Source organism: Pezoporus occidentalis, unplaced genomic scaffold, assembly GCF_034315485.1.
Source record: "Pezoporus occidentalis ecotype Australia unplaced genomic scaffold, CSIRO_AGI_Poc_V1 ctg161, whole genome shotgun sequence".
Taxonomy (NCBI): Eukaryota; Metazoa; Chordata; class Aves; order Psittaciformes; family Psittacidae; genus Pezoporus; species Pezoporus occidentalis.
Window position 1 is genome coordinate 1,477,649 of NW_026913437.1, and position 20,697 is coordinate 1,498,345.

Below are 20,697 nucleotides of genomic sequence, written 5' to 3' on the forward strand. Positions count from 1 at the left end.
GCTCTTTAATTTAAATTACAAGATATTTAATAGAAGCCTCCTACCTAATGTGGTGGTGCACCATTAATACATGCACTGAGCGCCCTTCCTATTGTCAGTGCTGCCAGAGCACCTTCTAAAAACCAAACTCACAGCATCAGATGAAACAGGGAAAGCAAAGCAAAAGGCAAAGCATAATAAAAAGTGTCCCTGACAAACTGCTCAGGGCTTTGCTATACTGTTATAATTAAATAACGATTTTCCACATACCCAGAGAAGGAATGACCAAAACATCCATGAGTCATATTTCATACATAAAAATTACATAGGAAACGTAGCTATTCATAGCAAGAGCGGCCAAAGGTTCCTACTGTATCGATAATGCTCACGGAGTGATTCAAACCCAGCTCTTGGCAGTGTGCAGCCTCTTACACTCCAAAGCTCTGGTCCCACCGCTGCACCTCTTTGTAAAGTCTATGGAGATGCTCTACTGTAGAGAAAAGAGACCATGACCCAGCCTCTTCTTTCAGTTTTACAGGCTCTCCGTGGCTATTTAATACATGAGGAGTACACTGGATCCCAGGAATGTCAGGGAACAAAGACTGATCAGTGGTAAGTAGTTCCTTGAGGAGATTAAAGGTAAACCAAAAGCAAACAAAAATAAAACCTAAGAAACAAATGCGCCCCAAAGAACATTGCAAAAAAGAAAGGTTTTTTTTAACTTTTTAGTGCCCCTCTCTTTCCCCTCCCTTGGAAAACTTATCCCTGTGGACCTGAAAGGGATGACTGACACTAGAAATTCAGAAAGCCATGTTTCTCTGACCTAAATATAGAAAAGAAAACTCTTAACAGGGAAGTGAAAGATTTAAAGATCCATGAGAAGTGCTATAAAACATGACACGAGTTTCCCAGAGGTACATCCTGAATCTTGACTTGGAATCTTGACATTTGATTTCTTTATTCCTTAACCCCCAATTTTACAGGGAAAAAACCCCAGCAGCGGTTCTAATTCACAGGGATGTCACTGAGCCACCTGACTTGGTGTCACCAGGGAAATCATTAGGTAAACCCCAAAGAAAGAGACAAAGAGAGCAACTGTGAAAGCCATGGAATTGGCTGCAGAAGAAATGAAAATGGATTAGGCTGAAAAGCCAAACCCTGCTCTGGAACTAAATTATTCGTTGGGGTTGGCAAGGTTTGCTATTGATACTCATTTCTTTCTGATTTCTTATCTTTATTTAATGATGCCAAAACAATTACTTAGGGAATTGAATGCACTGATTGGTCAAAACCAGGATGCAGCACCCACACTGGGACAGGCTGGAACACCACACAGGAGAAGCTGAATGGCTTTGAGGACTGACTAATGACATAACTAATAATGAAATGTGATAACACAAACTTGGCTGTGAACTAAGAGTTTATCAGCTGGAAACAAAGACAATTACTTCAGTGTCTGAGGCACACATCAGCACAAGAGGGACATGAAAGAGACAAATATAACCTAAGCTATACATAAACCAAGCAAGGAATTTCTTGTAGAGATAAGGAAGAGCTAAGGCCACTGGGCACAAGACACTTGACTCCTAATACTTGTATTTTTATTCATTAATCTTCTGTTTTCAAGAAAGATGATTCAACCAGGAGCAAGCCTGTGTGTTCTTGTGCAGGCACATCCTGCCTCTGAGGCAGCAGGTCATAGATAATAGGCTGGGAGCTTGCCAGTGCTAGTCTGCAGGGCTGTATCCATATGGCACAGCAACCTCCGATGCTTACTCAACTTCTTAGAGCACTAAGACATCTTAGATGCAACATATGCATCCCTGGCAGTGTTCAAGGCCAGGCTGGACACAGGGGCTTGGAGCAAGCTGCTCTAGTGGAAGGTGTCCCTGCCTGTGGCAGGGGTTGGAACTGGAGGAGCTTTAAGGCCCCTTACAACCCAAACCAGTCTGGGATGCTGGAAGTATTCCTCTGCCCTTCTTGGCAAGTTTTGTGTCTCAGAAAACTTTTTTCTTCAGCTACATTGATCATCTAGCCAGCTTTAGCATCAAATGACCTCATGGTTCTCCATGTACCTGCTTGCTCTCACCCCCTCTTCATCACTCCCACACCATCAGACCTCTCGCCTTGGCTCTCTCCATCAGTTTTCACCCTGTTCCTTCCTCACCCACAGCCCTGCTGACCTTGTCCTCCCTCGACACGCACCAAGCCCAGCTCCAAGGAGGCTGACTCACAGACTGAGCCCAAGAGGTCACCAGCACTCCTCCCTCAGGCCAGCTCTCCTCCCAAGATCAGGATCTCAAGTTCCACCCATTTTCCTTTCCTTCTCCCTGATCAGACACATCCCTGCACCTTGCAAGCCTCCCACCCCTCCGTGCTGACCGCTTCACGCCATACGATCTAATCTGGATGCCTCATTCCACGTAAAATCTCTGTTGTGCTGCTGCTCCCAGACTAAGCCAGGGGCAGTTTCTGATATTTCACTATACTCAATCACAAACATCTTCAGGCAAACAAGATGCTCCAATTGCCTCTCTGGTCAAGCAGTCCTCGGGACAGTCACTCTTGATTTGTACCAGAAAATAGGCCAATTGTGTTGAAACGTCTTCAATGAGATTAGAAGCAGGCTTTTTATTTAGAGAAATAATTTCATTTTCAAAGGATTTGACAACTTTAATAGACATCATCTATGAATAAGTCATGGTGGGTGATATGCCTGAAGCAAGAAGAAGAAGGCTCATTAACTTTGAGAGAAGAGACAGACGGGGACATTGGGGTAGAGCTCTGAGAGTTCCCAAATTATGGAAGAAGAGCGAAGAGTCAGCTGCCACATGCACATGTGCAGGAGTCATTTCCATGGGAGCAAATTGCAGTGACACAAACTGGCATCTATGACACCGGTAAATGAGTGAGGGATAATGAAATCAAGGGGGCAAAACAAAATGGAAACTATTTCAGCTCCCAGCATGACGTGGGGAGCAAAGGGGCTTCACAGGAGTTGATGCAATCTGGATGAGCCCGCTTCTCTTTACAAGAACACACGTGAAATAAGGATTTTGTATCCTTTGGATTCTATCCCAAATGGAACGCACGAGGCATGCTGAAACTGCAGCAAGGGAAGCAGTCCTGAGGTGGCTGGTGCTGCAAACAGCAGGCAGAGGCTTGGCTGCACTTAACAAAAGGGTGAGGGCAACAGCAAAGAAAACAAAAATAGGAGAAAAGCTGCAGAAAACCACCAGGAACAAGGGAGGAAATATGAAGGTTAACAACTAACAGAGAAGCAGACGCTGCTATGTGAAGCCAGCCTCTGGTCTCGGTGACAGCCTATGAAGGAAAACTAGCATTTAGAAGTGAAGAAAAACTGGTATTTAGAAGCGAAGAAAAACTGGTATTTAGAAGTGAAGAAAAACTGGTATTTAGAAGTGGCACCATTCAAGCAGGATCCAAAGCAGCCATCCCCTGTTTGAAGAGGAAGGTTTCTTACGTTTACCCAAGATTTGGCCGAAATGCTGTTTTCCAGCCAGGCTGTGGGTAACTGCTGTGCTGTGGTCAGAGACCCAGAGAACACTGTCCCCATGTAAGCGATGGGTGATGAAGCCCAACCTCTCCTTATGCACTTGACGCTACCATGAGTATATCCGAAGGATGCAAATGCTCTTTTAATAAACCAGACTAAAGAAAAATAATGAAACTATCAAACCAATTTATATATGAATAAGGCAGCATCTGCGTTTTAATGGCTGGAACAAAAGCAGCTGAACTCTAATGGAGCCGATTTTCTCTCACAAGCAATTACTAAATAGCTTTCACTTCGTCAGCCAGGTAATATCTATGTGAACAGCTCAGAGTTAAGGATGTAACAAGCCATCAGTTGTCAAGTGGGGGAAAACATTTCCCCCTTCCCTCCCTTGGGTAAAGCACATTTGGAAGAGAAACACTTCAGGTCTTTTCCAGCCTGGTTGATTCTATGCTCCTCTGCTAAAAACACTCTTCACAGGAGGGAAACGCTCCCTCAGAAACAACAGGGCAGGTCCTTCACTCCAGGCTTCCGACCTCTAACAGCTCCAGCATCATCCCAAGCTAAAGGAATGCGAGTGCTGGCGCTACCGGTTATAAATGAGTGAGAGTTAAGCTGGAATTGAATCCTTTCATGTTTAGCCTCACAAGGAGCAGACGGACGTTTGAGGGCAAGAGGCACGATCCCTCCTCTGACATCTGAAGGCTTTCAGTAAAGAGTGGGTCCTTTGCCATGGAAGTTCAAACAAACCGACAGTTTGAGGCTGAAGTTACTCTGGTTTACGAGTACAACCACAGCACACAGCGAGCACTGTGCAGGGAGACACAAGCCAAGGCTGGGGAGTCGGCAGCAGAGAATACTTAAGGACAAGCTGCATCAGGCCAGGTAACCTAACACTTTAAACACCTTCATACCAGGCAGCGTAGCCATTATAAACCCATGGTTTGATAAATGGCAGCACTCTAAAAATAAGCAATTAGGGTACTTCCATTAATTAAGAGGCAATAATAGACTTCCTTGCATAGATGAGCTAGCAGATGTCATCCTATCATTTTTAAATTACACTGGCATCATTTCTCTCTCTCACACATCTGACCCTCAAGGAAGATTTGCATAGAAAGGTCAAAGAAGTAGAAAAAACACATTTCTGAGTTCCCAGTTTTACGACACCAAAGCAGAACAAAGAGCAATTAGAGACGCAAAATACTCAGCGAGGCCAAAATCAGCTTCATCCATACAGGTCAACAGGAGCACATCCTACCCTGGGATGCTGCTGTGAGCCACAGGACCTTGCTGGAGGGCTGAAAATGTGACCTGATCTGTGAGGAATATGGTTTAGTTTTCAGGCTTTTTAATGAACTGTCTCAGTAAGTCCCCGAAGGAAAACCAAAGTCACTGCTGATAGGTGATGCTTATGTAAAGATGAGGAAGGCAGGAGGCAGAAGGCCATAACAGAGCTACAGGAACATCTGAAGCACGAAAAATTCCTGCATGTGGAGGGTGACCCCAAGCCTTGTTTCCATTTACAACATAAACACTTCCATGAGATTGCCCCAGGGCAAAGCAAGGGTTTATGTTCTGCGCCAAGATTAACACAACTCTCAGTGTCATTAAAATGATATCCCAAGCATTTTATTTGGCAAGTCTGAGCTCTCAGAAACCCCAGCTGTTCAGTACAGCTGACACAAGACAGGACAATGTTCTCTGCTGGAAAACCCCTTTGGGCAAGTAGAACATCAACAGGTGGATAGAAAACCCCATGCTGCTGGTGAAGCGCTACTGCACAGCACTGTGCAAGAGCTTCAGACGAAGCAAGACCTGCCAAAACAGGCATCTGCTCCAGATCGAGGCGACCAAAACCCACATGTGGGAACACCCATCAACAACACTGCACCAAAAGGGAGCCCAAAGGAAGGCAGCCACCTTCAGAGGGGGGAGCATCATACAGGCCGATAGAAACCTCAGGGGTGGAATAGAAGCCTCAGGGGTGGAACAGCAACCAGCAGCCATTAACTATTCTGGGTAGAAATACCAGTTTACAGGTCCTGAGCAAAACTGAGGATGCTGAACCCAGCTGCAGTCTCAGCGCTCATGCATGCGATGCAAAATGCTAGAAACCAAATGCCTCTTAGACACGGGGAACAGCCCCTGAAACGCAGCTGATGCAACCCAAGGAACCCTCCTGCAGGAGTTTGCTTCAGTTAAGAAAAACTGAACACAGAGGATCCTGTTCGGGTCAATGGAAGATGCAAAGTCAGGCACGTTATCATTATCCTGAAGCTCTTTCAGTACCGGCTAATCACAATTGCTGAGGACAAGGAGATGCACTGACCTAAGGCACAGAAACCTCACTCAATGAGAGGACCTGAGCCCCACAAAACCAGCAGGCAACTCTGCCCTGGGCACAGAAGAGCCTCTGAAAGTAGGAAAATGTGAATTTACTTCTACTTTTCCTTCCCCAGCAAAGCTGTGTGGGAGAACAGACATGGCTCAAGGACGAGGCAGAAAAACCCAAGAACCAAGCGCTACAGATTGTAACTTCATTGAGGATTCATAAGGTGTAACAGCACCAAGCAAAATGTTCCATATTTGATGCTTCTAGAGCATTCAGTTTATTTAGAAGGCTGAAAAACATAACGCTTTCTAGATAAAGGCACTATTGTGGTCATTTGGATGTAGAAGGGCTTTATTCTGCCAAAAATACCAGCGCTGTGCTGCAGCACTGAAGCCCAGCAACACAAGACGCAGCTCTGAATCAAGAGCAGCTGATTCATTCAGAAACAAAGGTGCTGCACTCCTCTCCGTGACCACACTCACTGCCATTGCCTCCCACTGAGGACAAAGCAAGCTCTGCTACTCATATCACAGGTGAGATAAAGCCCCTTTGTTTGACAGCTCAACAACACAAGGTAAGCGGCGTGAAGGTCGCTTCTCACCTAGCTCCAGAAGAGCTGCGAGGCTCCAGTGGCAACACCTAGGAGTGAGACTGGGAGAGCAGAACAGGGCTTAGGTCTTGAGAGCTCGAGAGATTTTGGTAGCTTGCTCATAGTAACAGTGTGCGTATTAAAAACATAACCAGATAAATAAGACCTGGGGAAAGCACAATAGCACGTCAAAGGCAAACACTCTGTGCAGCTTGCTCCCAGGACAGAAACAGAGACAGCACCTCACAGGGCCAAAGCTTAAGCTTTTCTGTTTACAGGAATGACTGAAACAAGGGACAAAGCTGGAATTTCAACCGTCACATTATTTTTTTAAACAACATCGCAAAGAATTCTCATAAACATCTTAAAATACTTCTTGCTTCCTCTTGCTACCATTTAATATCAAATCAATTCGTTTCACTTCATTTCTTTTAAGCCACAAGAGCACAGTCCAGCGATGAGTACTCTGAGCAGCAACGTGAGCTACTCAGATTCCTGAGACCGGACCTGCTTCCGAGAGGGAATTCATCTCTGCTGCCAGCATCACAACAGAAATTTAAGTGAAAGACAAACCCACATGTCCTCACCTTCTATCCTTTAGGCTCACCAAGAGCAGCTTACTGCACTGACACCAAGCGACTGACAGGACAGAGACAGGACTGCACACTATACTGACCCCATGGGAGAGCTCTGCTGCCTGACCACATCTTTCCCAGAGATGAGCTGTGGATTGCATCAGCTTTTCCGTATGTTTTTGCGAAGACAGGGAATAGGGCTCCCAGTGCCACACAACACCCCCGAATAACCCACGAACAAAGCTATAATCCTAAACAGCTCTTCCAGACAAGGACAGGGAGGACTTCTCAGACATCCTCGTACCTCTTCTTGCTTGGCTGCATGTTCTTCAGATGATGTCTTTATCAACACAGGCAGTGTGAAGTGTGTGTGCTTCACAGAGCGCTATCAAAACCAAGCCACAGATACCCAGGTGTGCCGGGTGCGCTGATTTCTATCAGCTTTAGCCTGATTTTTGAGTAACTGCAGCTGTGCACTTAAGCCTCTTCCTCCCTTTCCCTATGCTTCACCATGCCTCACTTGCAGAGCTAATGCAGCAACAGCAACAAACCATCAGGGGATCCCTCTGTGCCAGGCATAGCTCTTATTGGAGGAGATTATTTTCCTGGTGCTTGCGAGGTCTCCCACAGAATACCGGGACCTGCAATGTTTTGGGGGGATCTATGAACAGACCCTGCCTGGGCCCCACCAGAATGGCTTGCCACTGAAAACCAAGACTGCTTTCCAATTTACCACTGTACAGCTCAGGTTAGAGGGAAATAAACATTTTGTGTGTGTATATATATATATATATACATGCATAAATATACATATATAATCCACACATGGTTTCTATCTCAATCCATTTGTCAGTAATAAATAACTCAGTAATAATACAGTAATAATAAAAGGGTTCCCTCTGCTCCAAAGGGGATGCTGCAAATTGCCTGAACAGGTTGAAGCAGCACAGAACCTCAGACTGGTTTGGGTAGGAAGGGACCTTAAAACTCATCCTGTTCCAACCCCCTGCCTTGACGCTTGGATGTTCTAGTGTCCTAGAAATTGGCTCCAGAGCCGATTTCCCACCATAGCAGGGCAGTTCAGGCTGTCACTAAAGAGAAATGGGATTTAAGCCATTTATAAGTGATTCAACAGGATGTGTTGGTATCAGGTAGATTATAGCTATTACAGGTATTAGGTTTTCTCCCTACTATAAAGGGATTAAACCAGTGTGAAAAGTAATCACTAGCTTCTGGAAGTATGAGATGGTTCAGTTCTGCAAGGTCTCTTTAATGGCCAGTAAAGATTGTTTATTCTCTCCTCTGCTCTCGTGCCATAAAGACTGCCTTACATATGCTCCCAGAAAATGAATCCGCTTTATCTTGACACTTCTGATAAATTCTGGCTCTGGAGAAACCCTGTTTACTTGTTTTGCTTGCAAATGGTAGGATGTAATGAAGAGGATATTTATTCCCAGAGTTGCTTGGGAACAGTTCCACAAAACTCTTTTTTTCATGCAAAAAAAGATGTGTGAAGTTAACAGAAACTTCTTTTGTGGGGAACAGTTTGGATGCGTTCCTCAACAGAGAGCACTGTGGGAAAATGTTGGGGAAATTTCACTTTTACAGTCTGCAAACAAAAATAATCCCAAAGTTTAAAGCCATTTCTTCCTTTTCATACTTAAAAAAGCAGCAACAAAAAAAGCCGTATTAAAAATTAGTCGGAAGTCAAACATTTCAAGGCATCAGAATGACTCAAGTTGACCCCAGATTAGTTCCCGCTGACATTTTTAGTTTACATTTATTTTTACACTTTCTGAGATTTCACACAGGGAAAAAATGGACTTCTGAATAACAGTTGTGGGCAGGAAAGCTGTTTCCCACCTAGCACTAGCTATGTTATTAGGCTAGCAGGGAAAGAGAGAGACACCATGCTAATCTCTGGATCTAACAACTTCTTCTATCATGCTAAGATAAAAACGTGTGAACATCAACCACATGGAATACAAGTTCTTTGTTTTTCTTTTCCTAATGAACTGTGCAAAGAATGCAACATAATTATACTTTCAAAAGAAACTACTATGTTACCAGAGATACTAAAAAAGCTCTGTTCTTTGGCTGGCACCCATCTCTGCAAATGCTGTCACAACAGTCTCCAAACTGTCACTTCAGCAACTGCCCCTCATGGGAAAAACATATTTCTTCCAATCAGACAAAATTCTAACTCTATCTTTGAAGAGTATAATTTGATCTTTTCTCTAGGAACTCATTAACCACTTGAGTTTAATTATTAACATTTGCTTTTAAAATTCACTGAATTAACTACCAGTTGCGCGAGTGCTTTGGCGAGATGATGCCTACTGCTGCGGTACATGGGCATGCTACCAGGGGAGGTGGCGTGGTCCATGTCCACCTACGAAACTCCTCGGAACACCAGAGATGGATCTTCCACCTCTGGATCTGCCATCGGCTCGCTGGATGACTCTGGGCAGGTCTTTCTGCATCTATTTAGGATGATCAGGCTCAAATGCTTGCTATTTGCATACCAACTCCCCAAATTTTTGCTTCACAGGAAAGGAATGGAACAAAAGTTCCTTTTTTGTTCCCAGATTTGACACATTTAAGCAGCCTTAAAAACAATCAGTGATACAAAGGAGCTGGCTGAAAAATAAACCCTTCCAAGTTCCTAGCGTCATAAGATATTTGCAGATGAATAAAGGCATAAACTTATGCAAGAACTTCTGCATAACCTGTAACAGCAGCCTGCACAAGACTCAGGGGCTTTTGTTATTTCTGCATTTAGTAAATTCAGGCATTACATTACTCCTGAAGTCCTTCTGCTTTTACAAGCAGGTATGATTGACAGCCTCGAAATGCTCTGCTCTTCATAATAACCATGATTGACAGCCCCTTGGTGTATAGCCCAGTCAGCCCAACAATGTTATTGTTCTCTAATAATTACCTGATCATTCTGTTTTCATGTGATGCTGTTGGGTATGGTTCAGCTAAGGCAGAGTCCTCACAACTTCCCAAAAGCTTGTTTAATCTGTGTTGATCTGGGGCCGCCTGATTCTGTGGCAGGGCTGGGACTGCAGACATCAGTGCCCAAGGTGCACTGGCTGTCAATCTCCTGGTAATTGATGCTTTCCCTGCAAAACAGAACATATTAAAGCCCAAATGCATGACAATCTGTGTACCATTTTGGCATACATCACTCACACAGTTTTTATACAAAGGGAAATGTTTCTTAACAGTCCCTGGAGCACAACAGCATAGCTAGTAGTCTGTACACAGCTGGGTCAGAGCCTCGTGTAGGATGGAGCCTGGAGCTGAGCTCAGCTCACCGCAGCTGATTGCTTCCAAGCTGCTCAAGATGGAGCTTATTAAACTGCTGCTGAAAGCAGTGACTGAGATTTTTCCATCTTACACAAAGATGATCCTCAAGAACACTCAGGCCAGGGACCGGGTTGTGTGAGTCACTGGCAGAAAATCATAACCCGGTAGGGTCACTTCTCTGAGTATTTTCTGATAACTACAAAATGAAATGAACTATATTATGTTCTTTTTATATGAAGCGAATCAACCATAACACTGTGCACTAGAGAGTGGCAATCTTAGTTAGAAAATGCTCTGCCCTTTTACCCTTGTACTAGGCATAAAGCCAAGCGGGCATTCTCCTGAAGTATGAAAGCACCTTCTTCATCCCTGACTTGATTTGCAGCTGGGATGGAAGCAGCCAGGGCTCAGAAATGGAAACAACACTGGTTTGGATTTTCAGCCTAGGAAGACTCAAGAATCTCCAGGATTTTTTGCACACCCATAAAACTGAACTTGGCAGAACAGCTTGAAGTTGAACAAAATGCTACTCCCACATCAGAGTAGTGTTGGGAATGAACTTCACACTGGGGAACTCGATTGCCAATTTACCCATTTTTGACGCTTTGAGAACGTTCTTTCTTGATTGTGTTAAAAACCCTTACGAACCCACCTACCCTGCCAGAAAGGAGCATGATTTCACAGAATGGTTTGGGTGGGAAGGGACCTTCAAAGCTCATCTCGTCCAACCCCCTGCATTGAGCAGGGACATCATCAACTAGACCAGGTTGCTCAGAACCAGCCTGGCCTGGAGTATCTCCAGGAATGGCTTTGAAAGTCTATTATTATGTTAAATCTAGTTACTCTTAAAGGACTAACGCCTGAAGAAGTAAGCTCAGTCTGGAGCTTCCCAAACATTGGCAGCTCTCCATTGTGGTGCTGAAAAGAGTAAGCAGGTATCAGAAGGAGAAAGCTGAGTGTCCTGGGAGTCTGCTTTGTGAAACCTGTGCACCCTGAGTGCAGTTTTGTAGCAAACCTGTTTGGCTGCCTTTCCAAAGAGCGGTCTAACGTTTGGGCTGTGCACCAGTGGACACTATGCATCACCAAACATGCTACAGATCCAGGGCTTGGGTTTGCATGCGTAACACTGGCACACCAAGTTCTTTGTTCACATTTACTGCAATTGAAATCAAGAACACAGTGCACAGATTGTATAGCCAAATGGGCCAATTCTGCTCATCAACATTTGTTCACACAGATTTAGGGGCTACGTTGGGTCCAACTGAACAGTTGGGCCTTTATTCTTTGTTAATTTGCTTTCCAGTCCTTCTGAATTTCACCAACATAGGGCTGACCATTTCAGCAGTGTATTATCTATGGTCCTGACCCCAACCTCTAATTGCCCACAGAGCTAGTTCCCATCCTGGAAACATACCCAGCATCTTCTAGAAGTTGGTTTCAGGATGATAAACTGTGTACAGAACAATGAATCATTGCAATGACAATGCAGTGTCTCACTACAGATGGAGGAAACTACTCATCGCATGCTAGATACAAAGAGGAGGACAAAAAATTCAGCCATATGTAACTTATGCAAACACCACAACCAAGAGCTACACCCAGCTTCTCACAGCTCTTAAGTCAATGGAATCTCTGACCTCTTCTTTCAAGGACTTTCAGGATGTCTTACTGAATTCATTCCCCAATCCCTCACCTCCAGCTTGGGCTCAGAGACTCCTGTAACCCAGTGCAATCATTTTGGCATATCCAGAATCTGTTTTGGCACATAAAGCTCTGTTCCACATGCACACAAGCTCTGGTTGCTCACTAAAATGTATCAGAGAATGGAATAACCACCATACATGCAAGCCTTTTGTGGGGCACAGAGATGGTAGGGAGGACCCATGCTTAGTACCTAGGGACCCACCCCACCAGTTCCCAAGCAAGTAGAGAGCAAACATTCTTCTCTGCTATCTAAGCCACAGCAGTGTGTGGGACACAGGCACTGAAAACACATCAGAGATGCTGGTCTGCAGCGGGTAGGAGTCTCCTGGGCATCCAGAGCTTGTTCAAATCTTTAACAACTGGAGTCCTTCTGGTGCTTCACATGAGATTCCCAGTCACTTCCTTAGCACAGACCGACCCCTCCCAGCCACATTGCCCCCTGGGTCCTGCAATTCCTGCACTTCACAGATGCAGGGTTTAGTCTTGGGGCAATTCTGCTGCACCAAAGAGTAAGATGAAGGAAGTATTTAATGTATTTTTAGGATCGGAAATGAGTCAATTCTTCAGAAACCACCAGCTGTCCACAAACAAGCTGAAGAAACTCCTGCCTGTGGAAGAAGTGTTAGCACCACCTAATAGCAGCCCATAGCAAACAGCTACATAACTACAGTATGTTATACTAGATAGGTCAAACTAAGACAAATTAATGCTCAGTTCTGAGGTTTCTTCTTTGCAGTGCATGGGATCATCTTTCCCTTCACCTTTTGCTGTCCTTCAGTCCTTGCGCCTCATCCCACTCCCACTACTTCTACCCTGCAATCCCATAAACCCCAGATGAAACTCCTGACAGCAATAAATTAGATAAACTTATTATTCCTTACTCAATAAAAGTTACTGATTCATCCAAGTTTATTCAATATGTTCATGGTCCTCACAGGAGTTGTGAGGATCCCCATTTTCTAACAGGGACATTTTCAGCACTGTTTCATGTTTCATTGTGGGAGAAAATTGAGTCCTGTCAGTTGAGGTAGTCTTAAATCTTGACTAAATTACTTTTGTCTTCTCTAACTATTACAACAGATACACTTCCATCCTCTTCCCATTCACGTTTCCTTACAATCATGTTCCAAAACTAGATGCTACCGAACCAGAATTTATCTAATTTCCAATTTCACTAATAATTTATCAGATCAGATCAATCAGTTTCATTTAGAATTATAGGCTTAGTTACGTAAGACAGATTTTTCTATTAAAAATGTTAAGCTGCCTAAAAGGAACTAATATACTAAACTTTAATCTCTGTTCAAAGTCCAAATATATTATTATTAAGAAGTAATCTTAAATTGACAAGAACATGTTTAATTTTAGACATATCCTTTTAATTCAAAATTAATTAAACAAGAATGGAAGTAGCAAATTGTGTTTTGAGTATAACAGACCTTGCAAAATCAAACTAAAGCATTTTAACGTTCCAGGGACGATGCTGAAACAAGCCTGCATTTGGATCATCAAAAATGCTACGAAACATGGACATAATCTTGTCAACCAACAAGACAAAAGTTATGCTGCTGAAAGATGCAGAGACCTTCAGCTGCCTGGGTTTAGCTCCACAGACAGGAATGTCGCAGGAACCGAAGGACAGCATTGGCAGCATCTGCCACCTGCCCCTACACGTTCTGATCTTCCGCACATGGGAAGGCAGACTAAATAACCACAGGAATATCTTCTGATACGATTTCTTGGAAGCAGCATCCTTCCATCCCTACGGGTTTCCTAACCTGGAGGCAGCTCTGCAGACAGCGAGCAGGTACAGTGTGCAACTGGGGAGCAAAGCTCCTTGGCTTCAGCAGCAGCAGCAGCTTGTGCTGTTAGCCTGGCAGTCTCCAGCCTTGCCCCCTGCTGTGCATCACTCCTACCAGGGCATGAGCTCCTCCCGAGGCAAAAAAATCACACCACTTGCTCATTACAGATTATCCCCTGACTGTTCCATCCCGATTTCTGTGCTTCAGATCACCAAGCAAAGCCAAGTACTTTGGTTCTTTCAGTCACTATTGACAACAGAAACACCGTGCTGGTTGGCTTGGCTCTGCGGACCATTTTGCTAGCCTAGGATTTTGGGGCATTTGAGCAAAGTGAAGGAGAACAGAGCGATGACGTTGGGTTTGTCCCATTTCCAGGCAGGGTGGCAGAGAGCCAGTTCCCAGAATTTTTCTGAGAAGCCAATTGATTCATGCTTGTCTCGAGTCCCAGTATCCTTGTGAGAGCTGTCAGAGGGCAGCCAGCACAGCGCAGTTGCTTCACCTCCTGCCAACACTGAAAGAAAAAGCGACTGCATTTCAGTCACAAACAAAACGGGGGAACTGCCACAAAGGACCTTCCTCAAGCTCAGACTGTACCCAGCAACGCAGCAGTCAGTCACCGCTGCAGACCAACACGGCCAACCAGCTCATCCCCACGTCTGCATGACCCGCGCGGTGGCTGGACCCAAGATATCGCCGGTGAGCAGCAGCACAGCAGGGTGCAGTCACGCTGAAGAAGGCTCCCAACAAGAGCCTCGGGAAGTCTTGCTTTAAACCAGGCTTTAAGGTGTCCCGTGGCCAATGCTGCCAACTTCCCCCTCACATACCCAGCCAATGGCATGCAAGCTGCCAAAATGGGAGAGGAAGAAAGAGAAAAATGGAGAGCACTGCGGCCTGGGTTTCTTTTGGCTTTGCAGTCTTAGAAATGAGCTAGTGTCAAATACAGAGAGAAATGGGACTGTAATTTAGACATGTTCTTTCTTTAAGTGAACCAATTCGCCTGACCATATTTCAAAGCATCTTTAAGACACCAGTATATGGATATATCTTCACAGGAATAATTCACAGAAAGGCTGACAGCTAATTTAGCAGGACTCCATTCCAAGTTCTCACACAGCAACTCAATTATCTGCAGACTCGCAGGCAGCCTTTCAGCCACACAATGGCTGCGTAACACGGGTAAACACACTGATATGCAATTTACAGGCAGAGAAATCAAGACCCACTATCTTGGAAATAAAATCTGAGCTCCGCAGCAGAGCGAACAACGTGCCCCAGCGGGGGCCGTGCCTGGCTTCCCACTACAGAAAGCCTGGACTGTTACACTTGAAGCGTCCAAGCTTTTTGCTCAGGCACAAGAGCGAGGCTCACCCTTCCACATCAACTGCACCTTTCCGATAACCACTCTGCTTGCAAGGCTGGAAGTAGTAACAGAGAGGCAGAAAATAGAGGGAGATGATAAAATTAAGATAGTCGGGAATGTATTTCACAGAACTTTTATGCTTCAGTGCTGTTCCATCAGATAACGGGGAAAGCTTTAAGCATGTTTTGGACTGGTTATTCATCATGCCTGAAATTCATCATTTAGAAGCTGTATCAGTTTATCAGCCCAGCTCTTTTCAATTCCATCCCTTCCCTTTACTTCCTTTCTCTTCTCTTCCCCTTCCTTCCTTCTTCTTTTTCAGGTGTGATATTCACTGTCTAATAACCGAGTTGAATTAGTCCACTAATGGGTTCAGGAAAGGCAGGATTAATGCAAGCGAAGTGCTGGGAACATCCAGCTGAGAAGGCAGGGTGGGGGATCCCAAGCAGGACCTCTCCTCTCAAGAGCAGTTGGATGCTCAGTAGTTAGCTGAGCAGAAGAGCTCAATTCACCTTACGCAGCTTCAATATAACTTGAATATCATGGCTGTCCTATGCAGCCAACATGGAAAGATACTCTCTACAGCTGCCTGACACAGACTAAGCTAGATGCCTGAATTTCAGCAGCCTGAATCTGAAATCCATGTGATGGGTCATGGACCATTTTAGTTGTGAATTGAAAGCAACTGTCATGTCTGAGACGGTTTCTTCAATGCTCACAACTGAATTCAAATTGAAAGCAACAACCAAGAGGCTCAAGCCTAAGCGTCTCTGCCTGAGGCAGTATTGATCTATTAACTAAAGGATAAGGTGGGACACATCGTACCTCAGGAAATGCATTTGTACATTTTATCTTGAAATTTGTACATTTTATCTTGAAAGTTCACAGCGTGACCCACAAACCAAAACCACTGCCAGGCCATAGGATGCAATAAAACTGCTTTAACGCTGATGGCAACGCTATAGGGAGGAAAGACACAGGGCCAGCACCTGAAATAAAACCCTTTTGGGGCTGGAATCACAAGGGATTAATTTTTATAGTTTATGTGATGTGAAAAGTTCAGATTAGAACACAACGTTCCTTGTGGCATGAGAAAGTCCTGTTTGACTGCTGCGTATAACCTATGAGCACTGTTCTTCATTTCTCCATCACCTCTGTAAATACACACGTGCACTACAATGCTCATTCACCCCATGCCCACCACAGGGAGTCCTTTGGCCAAAACTGCCTCTAGGGCTCCATGGGAACAGCGCAGGGACAGAACCTGGGTATGGAGAAGAGCTCTGCTGTAAAGGCAGCGCAAGGCTTGGGCAATCAAAATACATCTTGTACTACAAATTGGTACTTGGCTACATCTTTTAATTAAGCAAAACATCTATAGTAAATAATTACTTAGTATTTCAGGATAAAACTTGCTTGTTCTATTTAAAGCAACATCAAAAAAGAACAAATCAAGGCCTAACCAAAAATGCAGTGCATTTTCTATGCAGGAGAATAAAGTTTCTTGCTCAATAGCATAGAATACTACTAAACTAGAAGACGTGCATTCAAAAGACATCTATGTAGGCAGAAGTTGCATCACCCATAGTTAAAACAGCTACAAGCTATATGGTACATGGACTATTAAGTTCAGTTCATGGCAGCAGCATACTGACTGCCCAAAGAATACATCTCGCTCTCTAGGAAATTCAGTAAATAACTGTTCATATAAAACTGTGGTTTATATTTTCCCATGAGAAGCCAGGAGCACCCAATACCAGTGACATAGTGGTAAATTAGAGAAATCCTCCAGTAACCTAGAGAAATCCTCCAATCCTTCTTCAGAAAATGCCCTGTTAAAACTATTGGACTCACTGTCACCCAGTGCTATGAATACTAAATTTTAGAGTTGAAAAAGCAATTAAATTAATGAGAGGGGAAAAATCCATTCAGGGCTGTTAAACAGACCTGACGCAGGGAGTCCCTAAGCAGAAACTGCTTGAGCCTGGGAGACTACAGGGCTGTGTGTTTGCCCCTGGCGCAGTGCTAGCCTGCTGCAGTTAGTGTTGGGAACAAGGCACGGAGCTGGATGGACCTTTGGACGGACCCAGCAGAGACACTCTAATGCCAGGAGCCCGCAAGAGAAGAAACGGCAACTCAGTTATGCTGCTTTAATAGGCAAACAGCCAGATTTGGTACCTGTATACAGTCTGACGAAGCAAAGGGGAAAATGCATGCCTGTTACATAGGGGTAGAGCTCACCACAGCCGAGAACAGAAGCGCTCTTTGGACATTTCAATGACACCTTCTTGCTGCTGCACCCAACTAATTACCCTAAACATCTCACGACCAGACATCAGGACAGGGTTTTTGGGGGTGCGTGGGGTGATTTTATTGTCTCAAAGAAACTAAACAAGCCGACTGAAGCCAAACCAAATCAGAACCCCAAATCTATTTCTCTCTCTCCCCAGGGCCAAATAATTTGGTCTCCTGACAAGAGGAAAAAGTCCAAATTCTCCCTCTGAATGTAACAAATGACGCTTGGAGACCACAAGATGAAGCTTCCACTACAGTGGAAATCTGTTGCGACCAGTGCCCTGGGGAGCCACTCAGTCGGCTCTCTGCATGGTTCAACTCCCTCCCCACAGGCTGGAAGCTGGAGAACAATCCATCCTGCTGGGTGCGATATTTTTCACTGCTCTGCAGTTCAACTCCTTGGAAGCTTATCTTCCCCACTGCCTACCGCTTTAGTGACCTTGGAAAATGTAGATAGAGATTATAGTAGCAGAATACTAAAAGGATTATTGCTTTTATTACCCTACTATTGGGAAGCTGATTAAAAGCACATATCCTTCCACATACTACCCTGGGCATTAGCACTCTCAGCTGTCTTCTTACAAAAGGTCACCAGGCAGGATATTAAATGCAACCTTAAGTATTGAGCACTCTCCCATTCCAGCACAGATGCCTCATGGCAAAGGTCACAGGGAGCTGTCTGCCCCTAGCCCAGGAATCCTTTCTTCCTTCTTAGCAAACACAACCACAGCAACTTGGATTTCCACAAGAAAACCTCGTTTTACCAAGAGCTAAGGAACGGTGGTGGGTGATGGAGAGTTGTGCAAGTTCAGCCAGATCTCGTTTGTGATTGTCCCCGAGAGCCTCCCCACCAAACCACAGCGAAGACACCGGCTCAGTCCCCAGCACACCTTCCTGCTGTGTGGCAATACAACCGTGCAAGAACCACAGAGGTACCACCTCGTGTTTTCACAATGGCAAGCTAAGGACTTCTTGCAAGGCCTGAAGACAGAGCCTTTAGTATTTTTCCTACGATTGAGCAGGCTGTTTTCTAGTGTCATGCTTCATGTAGCTACCAGCAGCTTTGGCATGAGGTAGAGTCACCTCATGTCTCCTCCTATCATGTGGCAATGGCAAGGCATGGACCCTGATACATTCAATATAGAATAGAATCATAGAATCAACCAGGTAGGAAAGAGTTTTAAGTTCATCAAGTCCAACCATTGCCAAGGCCACCCCTAACCCATGGCACTGAGGCCTCGGCTGCACGCTGTGTGAACCCTTGCAGGGACGGTGACTGCAACCCTGCCCTGGGCAGCCTGTTCCAATGCCTGAGCACCCTTTAGGTGGATAAATTCTTCCCAGTATCCAGCCTAAACCTCTCCTAGTGCAGCTTGAGGCAGTTTTCTCTTGTCCTCTCTCATTACTTGGGAGAAGTGATAGGACTTCTCCTCTATCCAAATGCATGAGTTAATCTGCAGTATAAAAGAAGATTATAAAAGAAGCTAAGTATAAAAGAAGCTAAAGATTCCCCCAAACCCAGAAAGAGGTCAGACAGGGAGAATCTACTCCCAGTCTGCCTTGCCTGTATAAAGTACCAGTTGCAAAATCAGTGCGCGTAAGAATGAGTTGCAGTGGTCATCTCTCTAAGCACCTAATGTGGTCACACGTCTCCTTTAATGTCCTAGCTTTTACTTCATACCTGTTAGCAATGCAGATGCTGGAACACCGGGTGTTCAACTGAGGGTAAGAGCAGATTGCCAAACGGATGCAAATAACTCAAGAGGCTGAAGCTATTTTCTCTGACGGCCTCTACCTCTCCTTGTAATAAATCACTGGTTTATGGAAGAATCCCCAACAAGGTTACAGAGCACCACGAGTCAACAGCATTGCTGGGAATAAAACCAGGGGAGGGTCAGCTGTTCTCCTGCTGGTATTGGCCCAGAGAAGCAAAGGAGTGCTGCTGGCTGAATCATTATGGAATGGAGATAGCCCATCTTTCTGCAGTCATCTGTGGGTGTCAGAAGAAGCTAAGAATAAACTAGGAAAAGCCTCTGGAAAGGTGTGATAAGAAGTGAGCTGAAAGAAACACCTCTCAAGATACAGCATGCATACCCTCACTTTCGCTTAAAACACACTTACCCAGCCTCCACTAGATGACTGCAGATGATCACAGTGCAGCTACAATTACTGATTAACCTATCCAGGGAGTGCTAAAACAAGCAGAGGAAAGTAGACGTTAGGAACAATAGTTACATCCCTGTACATACAGGATACACTAGAGTTGCCAAGCTGAAGAAAATAGGTAGGTGCCCCCTCCTGCTCATTACAGGGAGTTGTGAAGCAAACTGCAGCATTTTAAATCCTGCTCATCCACAAGCTGGATACATTGAGATTTCTTTCTCTCTTTTAAAAGCTTGCCTCAAAAGAACAGGCAAGCACATCCAGCAGAGAAAGGAGGTCAGCACTTACCTCTGTGCAGCAGCAGAGCTGGTCAATAAACAGAAAGAAGCCGATTAGGACATAATTGTGCATTCCTAGTTAAGAAGCTACTAGGCAGAAGAGAAAGGAGAGAAGAACGTGACTGTTCAAGTATGACCAGCCTTGCCAGCACAGGCTGGGGCAAATCTGCTGCTGTGAATGAGATGCACTTCAGGTCCTTGCCTGCAAACTGAGGAAGTGATAATCAGACCCTGGCAATTAAAAAAGTAAACCTGGGTTTGTGCCAGCTTCGAGCCTCCTGTTTTCCTTGTTAATAAGAGCAAGAAATTTCCTTGCTCTGAAAACCTCTGGAAGCTCCTGAAAGCTGGGATTTCTGAATATCTCCTGAATGAATGAGGGAGCTTTGGGGCAGTCCAGCAGGGAAATGAGTATTTAAACTGAACAGACACAGGTCAGGATTCACAAAGAACTGTTCACCCTTCCGAGACACGCGATGTCTGCTTCAGGATAAACCGAGGAGTCCTGTGCTTGGTCCCACTTCCTCTGAGCACAATGGCATTACACCAATCCAAAACCTGACAGAACAAGACTGGAAGCAAGCCCAGGTAATAAAGGGTCGAATGAAATCCAATGAAACGTTGACCTTCACTTTGTTGCATCTGAATCTTTGCAAAAGGAAAAATTCTCAATGCCTTTCAAAGGACAATGCAACGTGTGATCCAACCCACTTGGGCCTTTTTACACTACCCCCAAACCCTGAACACACCCGTCTATCGAAGGGTCTAATACCAGCGAGAATCAAGAG

The 20,697-nt window shown here is 44.8% G+C and overlaps 1 protein-coding gene across 4 annotated transcripts in view; it reads right to left on the reverse strand.

The window, feature by feature from the left end:
- HTR2C (5-hydroxytryptamine receptor 2C) overlaps positions 1-20,697 on the reverse strand; it is a 186,431-nt gene that overhangs the window by 43,070 nt on the left and 122,664 nt on the right. The window contains exon 1 of one of the 4 annotated variants that reach the window (XM_062612814.1): positions 9,937-10,175. The exons of the other annotated variants lie outside the window; for them this stretch is intronic. The gene's annotated coding sequence lies outside the window, so the exon portion shown is untranslated. Of the gene's footprint in view, positions 1-9,936; positions 10,176-20,697 lie in introns of those variants that run through there. 4 annotated transcript variants of the gene reach the window in all.